Below are 12350 nucleotides of genomic sequence, written 5' to 3' on the forward strand. Positions count from 1 at the left end.
AGTACAATCAGTTATTACGGCTATTGTTACTTATTCCTTGTAATAGAATAATAGGACCAAGACCTTAAAGAATCTACTTATATACAGGTGTTTTCTCCCTAGCAATTTTCCCACTTGCAAAATCTAAAGAAAGAACAGTGAAATATTGTTTCCCCCAATGCAAGGAGATCAAACTATAAGCAAAGAAAATATTCAGACAGAATGTTGACAGACTGAACGCAAAGAAATGAAAATTTATGTCACCAGGAAAAATGGAGAAGTTTTTCCTTTAGGAAATTGGGGGAAATGTAGTCATTTCAATGGCAATGCATGAGGGTAGAGGGGGTGGGTCTTTAAATTCAATCCCATCCAGGAGGACCCCACTATGTTATTATACATTGAACATTATTGACTACATTTAACAAGGTATTACCATCAAAGAGAGCAACTCCAGAATAAACAAGCCATTGTGGAAGAAGTAAAATGGAATAAAAAGTACTGAAATTCTATGACCCTTCTGGAGTTGGAAAAAAGCAGCTGCAGTTGATGATAGAATTTTAAAGTATTGAACAACAAACACCCACTAAAATGTCTCAGAGAGATCCAATAAATCAAGGCTAAAGTCATTAAGGGTATGTATGGCCTTCCCACTCACTTGCCACATGGAGGCCGTTACCTTTAAATTAAGATAGAAGCGAGTTGCTGAAAAGCAGTGAAATAAAGAAATTTGAGAACTACATCTGGAGAAGAACTTTGGGTGTGCGATTACTGGTATATTCAAAATTAAAATAAAGCAAGTCAGCAGTCCGGTGATTTGAGAAATTTAATTGCCAGAAAGCTAGATATTTGAACTACGGGAGCCTTTGATTATTTCAAATTTAAAGCAAATAAGCAAATAATAATGATGAGACTTAAGAACTCAGAGCTTCACGCTAGTCCTGGACAACCTCTGAGGACTCCATGCCCCAGGAAAGTTACTGCTGTAACGCTCTCTTCAGTTATGGCCAAGGGAAAGAAAGACGGATGAATTCACATTTGAACGGAAGGAGGAGCCGAGGAAAATGAGTAAAATGCTTCTTGCAAGGAAATAATCCAGACCTCAGCAGGGGCACCGCCTGTCCCCCACGCATGGGGCTGTAAAACTCCCCACTGTGTGTCTTCACTCTTCCCATTTTTGATTCCAAGTTATTTTTAATATATTTTACTGGTACATGTTTATAGTACGTAATGATTATGTTCATCTTAGGGAGCTGGTATATGTATGCGACATTTCTTAATTCTTTTTTAAAGTTTTAAGTATAATTTCTAATAGTAGAGTATTTTAAGTCCTGTTTGAAAAGTAAACCACTACACAACTAAAGTCTTTTATAAGCTGCTTGGCAATTCATCTTTTTTTTTTTTTTCCTATAAAATGAAAGATTAAGACCCTAGGTCAAGGAGAAACACCAAGGACAAATGAACACGTGGAAAAGTAAAAGGAACACAAAGCCCTATTCAAGTCCTCCCCTTGCTCCCTGCCCTCCCAGACCCTTTCATATACATAACATTTATATATAGTTATATATTTTATATGTATAACATGTGTATAATGTATTTCTATTATACATGTTGTTAGTATGTGATGATCACATTCTGTGTAGGAAGCCAGGCATGGTGGCACGCTTGTAATCCCAGCACTCTGGAGGCTGAAGCAAGAGGAACATTGAGAGTTTGAGACCAGCCTGGGCTACAAAGTGAGTTCAAGGCCAGCCTGAACTGCATAGCGAGACCCAGAAAAAACTAAAACAAATAAAAAAATCTGTCTCAAAAAGAAAAAACAAAAACAAATAAAAAATCATTCCGCATAGGAACTTGGTGTATGTGCATAGAAAATGGGGGAATTGCGAACTGAATGCAAGTGTTAATTATTTCTATGTTTGCGCCGCTGGGCAGTGTGTGTGTGTGTGTGTGTGTGTGTGTGTGTGTGTGTACTGAAGAATAGAGAGCGAGTATATCATCTTTCACCTCTGACTTAACCTGAACATACTTTAGGTATAGACTCACTACTAGTAGAGAAGCACATTGTTAACCTAAACTGCATTCAGAGTCAAAGCACATCGTTAGTGTCATAGAAGACATTGGGCCTGGAATTATGAAGCGGTATCCATTTTTGTCTCATTTTTACTGAAAATTGAAATTTGACTTCAGAGTAGAATTGTAAATGTTTTGAACTATAAACTATAAAAATTAACTTCCACACCCTCGTCATTAATGCAATGAGGTGAGATCAAACCATTCCTAAACTCTTGCTTTGCCAGTGAGTAACGTCTCGTAGAACCTGTCGAGAGAGAAAATCAAAACAAGCTCATTTGCTAACTTAGAGATGGATTTTATAGTAAGGTGTCACTCTTTGGAAAGCAGAAGTGGTGTTGTGCTAGCACTTTATTTCCTTGGCAATGTCAGAGAAATTTTCCTTGAGTACTTTATGGTACAACTTAGTATTCACAGCAGTGACATTTGAAGTCAAAGTTTTCCTTCACATTTTCCCTCATTTATTCCAATCCCACGATATTTTGCCACCAAAGCCAGTGACAGTCTTCCTGGGATGACGCAGCAGTCAGAGAGGGTGAACCCGTGAAGCAGGGGGTAGGCTGAGTGGCACAGGACGGAAAGGGCCTTAACTCAGTGTGATCCACAAACCAGCAGCCATGGCAATTCCAGTGATAATAACAAAAACTGGTCTGTATCATTCTGAAAAGTACCTTTGCCTTCACAAATACAATATTTGATCTTCAGTAAAACTATACCAGGTAGAGAGAGAGGTCTTACTCCAGCCTCCCCTGGGACTATCCCTACTGGAGTTCGGTACGAGAGTGCGCCTCCTTTGGTTTAGCACAGGGAAAGGGTTGACCAGTTGGGTGCATTAATTCCCGAGCACCCACGTTGGAATCAGGCTTTTCTTTCTGCACACGCAGGGGATCCAAGATTTGCTTTGTCATTTTCTGATGACCAAGACTGTCCAGTGCCCATCGAAGGGCTTGTTATGGACGGTAAATCCAGTGAGGACGGAGCACAGTCAGAAGGTGTGACACGCTGAAGGGGTCCCAGCACTGACAAGCCACCGAGGAGGGTGCCAGCAGCAGGAGGCAAGCGGTGCCCTCCCAGCAGGGCTGGAGTGGAGTAGTGTGGCTCAAGCATCAGGGGCCCCGTGCTCCCCAGCCGCTGGCACAACTTTTGCATGGTTGCCTGAGGCTGGCCATGGCCACGTGCCGCAGTGCGCTCTGGGCACCTCCTCTGTTCCCATGTGGCTGGTCCATCCGTGGCACCCAAGAACTCCTCAGCCCCCCCCCAAGATCCCCACCCTGCCCGTGCACTTCTAACTCAAGCCTGCAACCCCCTCACCAATGCCCTTTGCTGAGATTCACCGTCTCAAATCTGTGCTACTGACTTAACGCTCCCCTACCCCATTCCTCTGCTCCGCATCCTGCCTGCCCTGCAAAGACCACGTTGCCACGCCCCCCGGAACGCAGATCGGGTATCTTTCCTTCAGACACTGCGCTTCTTAGCACAGAAGTCTACCTGTCTGACAGTCTCCTTCAGCCCAGGTCGTACACCCAAATCTCGTCTAAATACATATGCTATTTAAGGCGTGCTCTCTATGCAAGGGCTTCTTCGGTCTTTTATGACTTTGTTTATGAGACTGGCTCTGCATTATACTGGCCTTTTCCCTATTTTCTGTAAGGAAATAATCAAATATCCACAGAATCTCATTATGCTGCAATGGAAGAGTTAGTGCCTTTTACTGTGGTAATCTTATTTGTATGTTAAACACACTTATTCTAGCATTATCAAATTACATTATAATTTTATTTATGAATATGTCATCCCTAAATGCATGAGACGCTGGGGTTCTCAGAGACAGAGAAAGCAAAAACCATGAGCTACAACAGCCCAGTACAGATACAGCTTAGCTTCCCACCCTCAGCAACAGTGCTTCCTCGAACACATATGTATCTTTTCTCTTGATACATGTTTATCTAGAATTGCCCTGGCTTGTATCCCATATGCTACAATTCTAATTATCCTCAGATGCTATTCATATTTCATCACTATTATGAAACTGTTGGAGCAGGGTGAATTACACACAAGTGAAATTTTTTTTGAGGCAAGGTTTTATTCTGCAGTTCATGCTAGCCTTGAACTCAGTTTAAAGGCCAGGGTGGCCTTGAACTTGTGGAAATTCTCCTGCCTCAGCCTCCCAAGTGCTGGGATTGAAGGTGTGTGCCACCACACCGAACACAAATACATTTTTAATATAAAATGTATTTTGCATTATTTCCCAAAAAGGAATTCACAGTGTCCTCATCTATTCTTCCAGAGCACTATAAATATCAATTAAAACACAGAATATTGTTATTTGTCGAACAAGGGAAATATAACGCATTAGACATGCGCAGTGGCTCTGGAGTCAGACCATGTGTGAAAACTGTGACTCAACCCTTTTCTAATTCTGAACTTAGGAGAATTGTAAATTTTGTTAAGATTAAGTTTCATGGAAAAAATTCCTATTAGTATCTAAATTTACACTTTTTTGGTTGTACATATGAAAACATCAATGTCTGTGCAGAACTAAAAGTGCTAGGGAATAATGTGTTCAGGAAATGTTACAATTGCTGGGTGTTTTTTGCCTCTTCCCAGTGAGAATGGCAGGAAAAGCAGATTTGCCATTTCCCGGGTCTTTAATAACCCTGGCATTTGGTCTGCATGGGCGGTGGTACTGGAAACCTTTCATGGCAATGCTTGAGTCAGTAAGTCAGTCAACAAGACTAGTTCTGCACGTGGAAGCAGTATCTAGGAAGATAACTCAAGCTTTTCACTCCTCACTGCTCAGGAAAAAGCATCATTTCCCACAGTTAAAATCCAACCTGAGGACCATCACTGCAATGATTACGCAGAGGAGAACAAAATTCGCAAAACTTTATTAGTTAGTAGTAACGATCTAATCTATAGGACTAGGGGCTCCATTTGCCTGAGATATTCCCCTTCTTGGTATCTTCTCAAAAGAATCAAAAACACCATGCCAATGTGATACATGCACACCCATGTTTATAGCAGCACAGTTTGTAATAGCTAAATCTTGGAAACAGCCCAAATGCCCATTAGCTGATGAATGGATAAAAACGATGTGGGTTTGCTCTTAATACAAAGGAGTACCACTCAGCCATAAAGAAGGGTAAACCTGAGACATTTATGATTAAATGGATGAACCTTGAGACCATACTCTCAAGTGAAATGAATCAGATGCATACGTGTAAATACTGCATCGTCTGCCTGGTGTGAGAAACTGAAAGCATATTGGGTATCGTGAGATGGGAAGTAACTGCTCAGACGGAAAGGGGAACTTGGAGGAGGGAGAATGGGAAGAAAAAGAAAATCAATGTGAGAAAAAAAGGATAAAATGGAAACAGCTTTGTAAATAAAGGGAGGAAAAGGGGGTGAAGAGAGGAGAGGGGATTGGAAAAAAGAGGGATCAAAATGTATCATGTACAGGTACAAATTCCCTGTGATGAATACGATCATTATGTATTTCTAAATGTACCAATACACTTAATTTTTTAAAAATTTAATCTCTAGGGCTGGGGATTTAGCTCAGTGGCACAGCACCTGCCTGGCAAGTGCAAGGTCATGAGTTTGATTCCTGGTACGAGAAGAAAAAAAAAAAAACAAAAACAAAATCTAATCTCTAATCCAGGTTAGAAATATTATTTTAAAAATAATTTGAATTATTTTACTTTAAAATATATGCCAAAATACCCTGGCCTCCTAGAAACAAAAGGAAATTTTTTCTATATTTGAGGAAAAATATCATGGCCCCGGATTCTCAGACTTATTGTTTCTTACTGTAAAATTAATGTGAGAAAATGTCACTTAATAGAAAGTAATTCATATTTTTCTTTCACTTAAAAAACTCATCTCAGATTTATAATTTTTCAACTTCAGATGTTTGCTAAATATATGCTTGATGCGCATCTGTGAATTTTTTAGTTTTTATTTGGCTGGGTTTCTTGGTCATCCTGGACTTTGCCAGCATGTTTCATGCAAAGTGCTGCTGTTAGGACGTTGTCTACTTAATTTTATGATTTTATGAGTTAATGTTTTCATAATGGCTATTAATTTAATGTATCTTTCCTTTAAATATATTGAAAAAAACCTGGTGATTTTGTGTCTTACAATGTGAGGTACCAAACAATATACATGAACTATATTATATAATATATGTGTTTCATTAGAATGTGTGATTCCAGTATTTTGGGGACCAGACCATGAATTATATTTCCAACATCACCTCATAAATTTATAAATTGGAACATGTGGTATTAGCCAAATGCTTTCTTTCCAAAATGAAGAAATCTAACTATATACTTTTTTAATATACACCCTTAGAATTTTGACAGTGTAGCCTTTCTCAAAGTATAGTGACTGTAATTGAGTAAGGACATATGCATTTTCTGGATGTTAAAAAAACTAGGACCTTTCAAAATAATACTTTAAAAATAAGTAAAAATAGAGATAACCACTCATTCTCCAAAGTGAATTCTAATTATTAACAATCAAAACTTTAAAAATTCAGATTCAAAATTCATAGTACAACCTCTTCCATGGAAATATATATCAATTAAGTGTTTAATATATCACTATTCTACTTTCTCATCAATTAATGCATCATTGATAATCCATTTCCTATTTCAATTACATATGTAGTCATACATTTTGATAAGTAGAAATGCTCCTATATTAAAAATAATATTTTAGTAACATAAATATTAATGGTTTAAGGGGAAACTACTTTTTAAAGTATGATAAATTCATGCCTGGTTGCACTACAGAAATACCAACAGTTTAAAATGCATTTAATAGTATCTAAAAGGAGCTATTCTGTTTCCTCAGTTAGAATAGCATAAATTTTTAAATCATTGCAAGTAAAAAAATCTTTCAATGTTTCATTAATTCATCACTGCTTCTTTATTTGTGCATATTATTTTTCATTTATAGTTGGTTACCTCCTTTTTGTCACTTCTGTCATTTGGTATCTATGAAATGATGCATTTTATATTTGGCCTCGTCTATCGAACAAAAGGCCAAGGCACAATAAGGAAAAAGCACGGGCCCTGCAGCTCCGGGCAGTGAGCCTTCCTCACAGGGCACCTTACGCGGTGCAGGCGCTGAGTCTCCTCCGGGCCGGGCCAGTCGTGGAGCAGAAACCACCGTCCCTCTGACTGGCAGGTTGCCATGCGTGAGCCCTTATCCACGGAACCCAAGGCCTCCACAGGGAATTCCTCCATCCTTGCGATTATTTCCCCTTTGCTCTTACCACAAACTGAGATGAAGAAAGCTCCTCCTAAGCTGTCATTCTTGCTCATATTCACACTTGGAGAAGCCCTTTGCAGTCTGGCCCAACCCTCACGTCTTTGTGAACAGACTCTTCTTTGAGAAGCCGGTCTTCTTGTCAATCAGTGCTCTTGGCTGGGTGAACTGACCTCACATGAGAGGATGCATGGGACTCAGCTTGATCAATGGGAACTCTCCTCCCGTTCGTGATTGATCCAGGATGAGCACATGACACAGTCAGACCAGTTACAGCTTATTTGAGACTTTCTACTGTGGGAAACTCTGCCTTTCCAGGGAGAGCTAGGAAAGTAGTATTGTTCCCTGAAGTTACCAGCAGCTCCCTTGCCAGCATGAGGAAATGGTTTCTGGAAACATCCCAATGGCTGAAGCCAACCTATGGGAATACAGATTAGAGAGAGAAAGTTCAAATGTTCTCTTCTTTACTTTCTTGTCACTACAACAAAATAGCCCCACATCCACAACTTGGGCTTTTGGGGGACATTCTATACTGAAATCATAACATTCCATTCATGACCCCCAAAAGACTCACATACATTTCATGATGCATAGTTCACTTGTCCATCTCTAAGAGTCACAAACTCTCAACAGTTCCAACATTGCTGAAAACAACAAAGTCTTCTCTAACACTCAAGACAAGCTCAGCTTTGAGTTCTTGTAAAAATCAAAAGGAAAGTGAAACGCTTCCAACATACCAGTATTGAGTACACACTGCACTGATGAGTATACACCGTGATCCACCCCTCCAAAATCCCCACATTTCAACACATGAGGTTTTGGAGGGTGTTCTTAATTGAAATCATAACAGGCAATATAGTTTAGCCAAGTGAATGCAGTTACAATGAAATTTTCCAGTTAAATGGACAAATGTATCTTCCTTTATAGAAAGGAAGCTCGTTTATGTTATTTTTAAGCTCATTTATGTTATTTAAGCTCATTTATGTTATTTTTATATTAATATGAAGATTCTTCACTACACTATTGCAATTATGCATGTTGTCTCTTCTTCTCCTGGGTATGACTTTTTCATTTATTTTGTTTAAAAGTATTCCTTTGTTTTTAAAATATGAACATTCTTACATAAACACTTTTACATAGTGTTTTTCTTTTAATTATGTTTTTAGTACTTTTGTCCTAAAGCTTTGAAGGGTCTATGTTTCTATGAATCTAATCTTCATGGCTTCTTTCCTGACAAGCTGTGGGTTTATAATCCTAACTATACTTACACATTTCATCCATTATTTAAAAAATCCTACTTGGAAAATTCCCATTAAATGCTTCTGTTTTTCTGGATCTCTCTTCTTTTTTTATTGATCTTCCTGTCTTTCAGATAGTGCCACCCTTATTTTGTTTAAATTTTTTTACATGTTTTGATTTTATGTTTTTATCATAATTTTCCTTGTTTTTCATTTTTACAGTTTTCGTAGTATGTCAGTATAATTTTAGCATCACTTTATCATTTCTACCTTAAAATAATCTTTCAACTTTTATTATAGTATAATTAAATATAAATTAATTGTTGATAATTTCTATTTTCACATTATTGAATTTTGTCATTTAAGAATATTGGATACCTTAGCTGTTTTTTCAATATCTCTAGGGATAATTTAGAGGAGTTCACAAAAAAGATATATTTCCTTTTTCCAAAGGAACTTTATGTCGTATTTTTTTTCTTAAATTCTTTTTATTTTTAACTGACACATAATCGTAGCATGTTTATATGACACTGATATTTCAATACATGTCTATATAATTTACAATGATCTGTGAGGTAATTAGCCTCTGTATCACCTCAACATTTGTTATTTCTTTGTATGTAAAGCATTCACAATCCTTACTACCAAAGTTGGTATGAAATGTCCACTGAAGTTTTGTGAACTGCAGTTACCTGACCGTGCTGCGGCCCATGGGAAGTTACTCCTCACACTCAGCTGTTCCCCTGTACCCTTCATCCATCCTCTCTCACTGCCCATCCTGCCCAGTTGTAGTACTTTCTTTGGAAACGTATTTTTCTTTTTATTTTGAGACAGGGTCTCACTATGCATTTCAGGCTGGCCTCGAACTCACAACGATCCTCCTGCCTCATTCTCTCAAGTGCTGGGATTACAGGTGTGTGCCACCACACCCAACTGGAAATTAATTTTTTTATCATACTATATTATTACATATTGTGAATGTATTAGAATATGGTATATTTCATTGTATACAAAAATTATCTTACACTAGTTTTAATAGCTATCCTAGTACATCTTCTGCAATTTACTGGTACAGTTGTTTTTGGCAAATTTTAAGAATTTTGCACATTCCTTTATAGTGTTCGTGTCCCTCATGTGTCTGTGAACTGCTTCACATTCCTAGAAAATGGATACATAGTAAGTGAGGGGCATACTTGTTGTATTTCTAAAATTAATGGAAAAGCTTCAAATGTGTCAGGTGATAACTGAGGCCCGTAGGTGCACACATTCACGTGTGCTCGTGTGCACTCACAGGTGGAATTCACGTGTAACGCCGGGCTTGGAGCGACAGGGTTAGTGTTGGGGCAAAGCTGCAAGCATGGTTTCCTGCGCAGGGCAGGCCCAGAGCAGAGGGCTGTGGATACCATGATGGATTGGAGGGTGCACTCTGACTGATTTGCAGGTGGAATTGAGAGTATCTGATATTCTGATGAGGGGAAGATTATAGTTTTATGTTATAAAATGTTTGCAAATCTATAAGAATACATGAGTTTATGCTGTAGTAAAAGTATGAAGAAACCAATTATTTGTGGGACAATGTTTGTTCTGGTTCACTGTAGATGAACACCTCAGGTTGGCTATGGTCTTGGTTCTTTTGTTTGTTTGTTTGTTTGTTTGAGACAGGATCTCAGTATGCAGTTCAGGCTGGCCTTCAGCTCACTTTGTAGCCCACGCTGTTCTTGAACTCACAACAATCCTCTTGCCTCCACCTTCCAAGGGCTGGGAATACAGGCATGTGCCACCACACCCGGCTGGTCCTGGTTCTTATCTGCACCACCATGTTCTAATTCCAGCCTGAGTTAGTTGCTGCTGAGAGGAAAGAGAAAGCAGCTAAGCATTCAAGAGTTCTTACTCTTGAAACAAGTCCGTAACAGTTCAGATGCCCAAACAATTTCATGGCCAAGATGAAGATCTATGGGGTTATGAAACGCAATTCTTGCCAAGAAAGGTAGAAAACAGCTACTGATTGAATTTGTAGTGCATAGGAAGAGAAGAAAGGCAAACCTAACTTACCATCAGCAGGCTTATTCTGCAGACCACCATTTTGAGAACTTTATCTCATGTTCGACTCCTGCGGGCTGCTCTGGCTCCAGTGCGCCTGGCACCAGCCAGGGTACCCAGGAAGATGCGCAGCCTCCTCCTCAGACCAGCTCAGCCTGTATCCTCTCCCTCCCTTTCAGAGCGTTTGATCCCAAGGAAACAGCCTCACGAGGGAACCAGGAGCTAAACGGTTCCCGCCTCGCCTTGGGAGCAATTCAACCTAAGCAAGCCTCTGAAAGTCTTTTTATTACTCTGTTGTCATGGGGTAAGAGCGAAGTTTCAGAAATTTTAAGTATTTATCAACTAATATGCACATTTAAAATAAAACTCCCAATCAAATTTTAAAATTACAACACGGTTTTCATCAGGAAATCAAAATTCTCTTTCTTGCTATGAACATTCTTCCCTTCCATGGTAATTATTAAATGTTTTAACTTTATGTTTTGATTAGAGTGATTACATTTTTGACACATTTAATTATAAATACTATTTAACTTCAGGTATAGACTGTAATGTTAAATCTGCCTTAATTGGTGATTCTGCACTGTTCCAGGGGCGAATGTTTCATTGTAATATTGGCCTAACTGCCCAAGAATGTGCCATCAACCACCAAGGGGGTAAACAAGGAACTGGATCCGGGAAGTGGAAGGAGCCGGGAAATGGCAAGAAGACTGGCTTCACTCCCTCGGAGGTACTGCTATAAATCTTTTAACACTATGGATTTTTTGAAGCCCTTCTGTGACAAAGACAACTTTAACTGTAACTATACCCAGGTCTTCTCAGTGAGAATACTGCAGTAGATGTATTAATTTCCCCTAAAGTCTTTGAACATCTCTATAATTTGTATAAATAAGTGAAACACAACGTTTGAATCTTAAACTGAATATATTACAAAGTGTTTATTCAGAACATGTCTCCAATTTGCAGCATTTCGTAAATGTCCAAGCTCAAGTAAGAACTGTAAATATACCATTCTATTTTATTTTCATTCAATGTCCAAAAAAATACCTTATAGGCATTTATTCCTTTTGTAGTGATTGACATGATTGGTTAGGAAATTCCAAGCTAAATTTTTTTTGGTTTTTTTCTGGTACCAGGAATCAAACTCATGACCTTGTGCTTGCCAGGCAGGGGCTGTGCCGCTGAGCTAAATCCCCAGCCCCTCCAAGCTAAAATTAATGATTTTTTTTTCACATTTGCACTGCTTCTATTAGTATACCATGTTCCATAAAGTATGTAAAGGTGTTTTAATGCCAAGAATGCAAAGACAGGATACGCTCTGTGGTGGTGATGCCATGTGGAAATAAAGTACACGGAAGGGTGAAACCTTCCTAGAGTGATTTGAAAGCAGAGTTTTGTGCTTCTAAATTACGAAGTACTAACTTTTAAAAGTTAAATATTGCAGAATATTTTCTATTTGTCAGTGTTCCCTGATAAGGTGCTCAGTACAAAAAATGAGACGTTTCACCTGTCATGACTTCCATTTGGTTTCTAAATTATTCAGGCTGGAAATACCTGTGAGCATTCACTTCCAATCTTATGTTCATGGGAGTGAAGCAAGAAGCTGGCTCCATGGCCTGTTCACTTATTTCATTGCTGTGTAATTAAATCATTACTTTGAAATCTTATAATTGAAGCACACATCTTCAGACCTCAGAAACACATGTATGTGTGCACGTGCACATAATAGTAACAATATTCCAATTTTAC

Source organism: Chinchilla lanigera, unplaced genomic scaffold (genome assembly GCF_000276665.1).
Source record: "Chinchilla lanigera isolate Chin_1 unplaced genomic scaffold, ChiLan1.0 scaffold00009, whole genome shotgun sequence".
Lineage (NCBI taxonomy): Eukaryota > Metazoa > Chordata > Mammalia > Rodentia > Chinchillidae > Chinchilla > Chinchilla lanigera.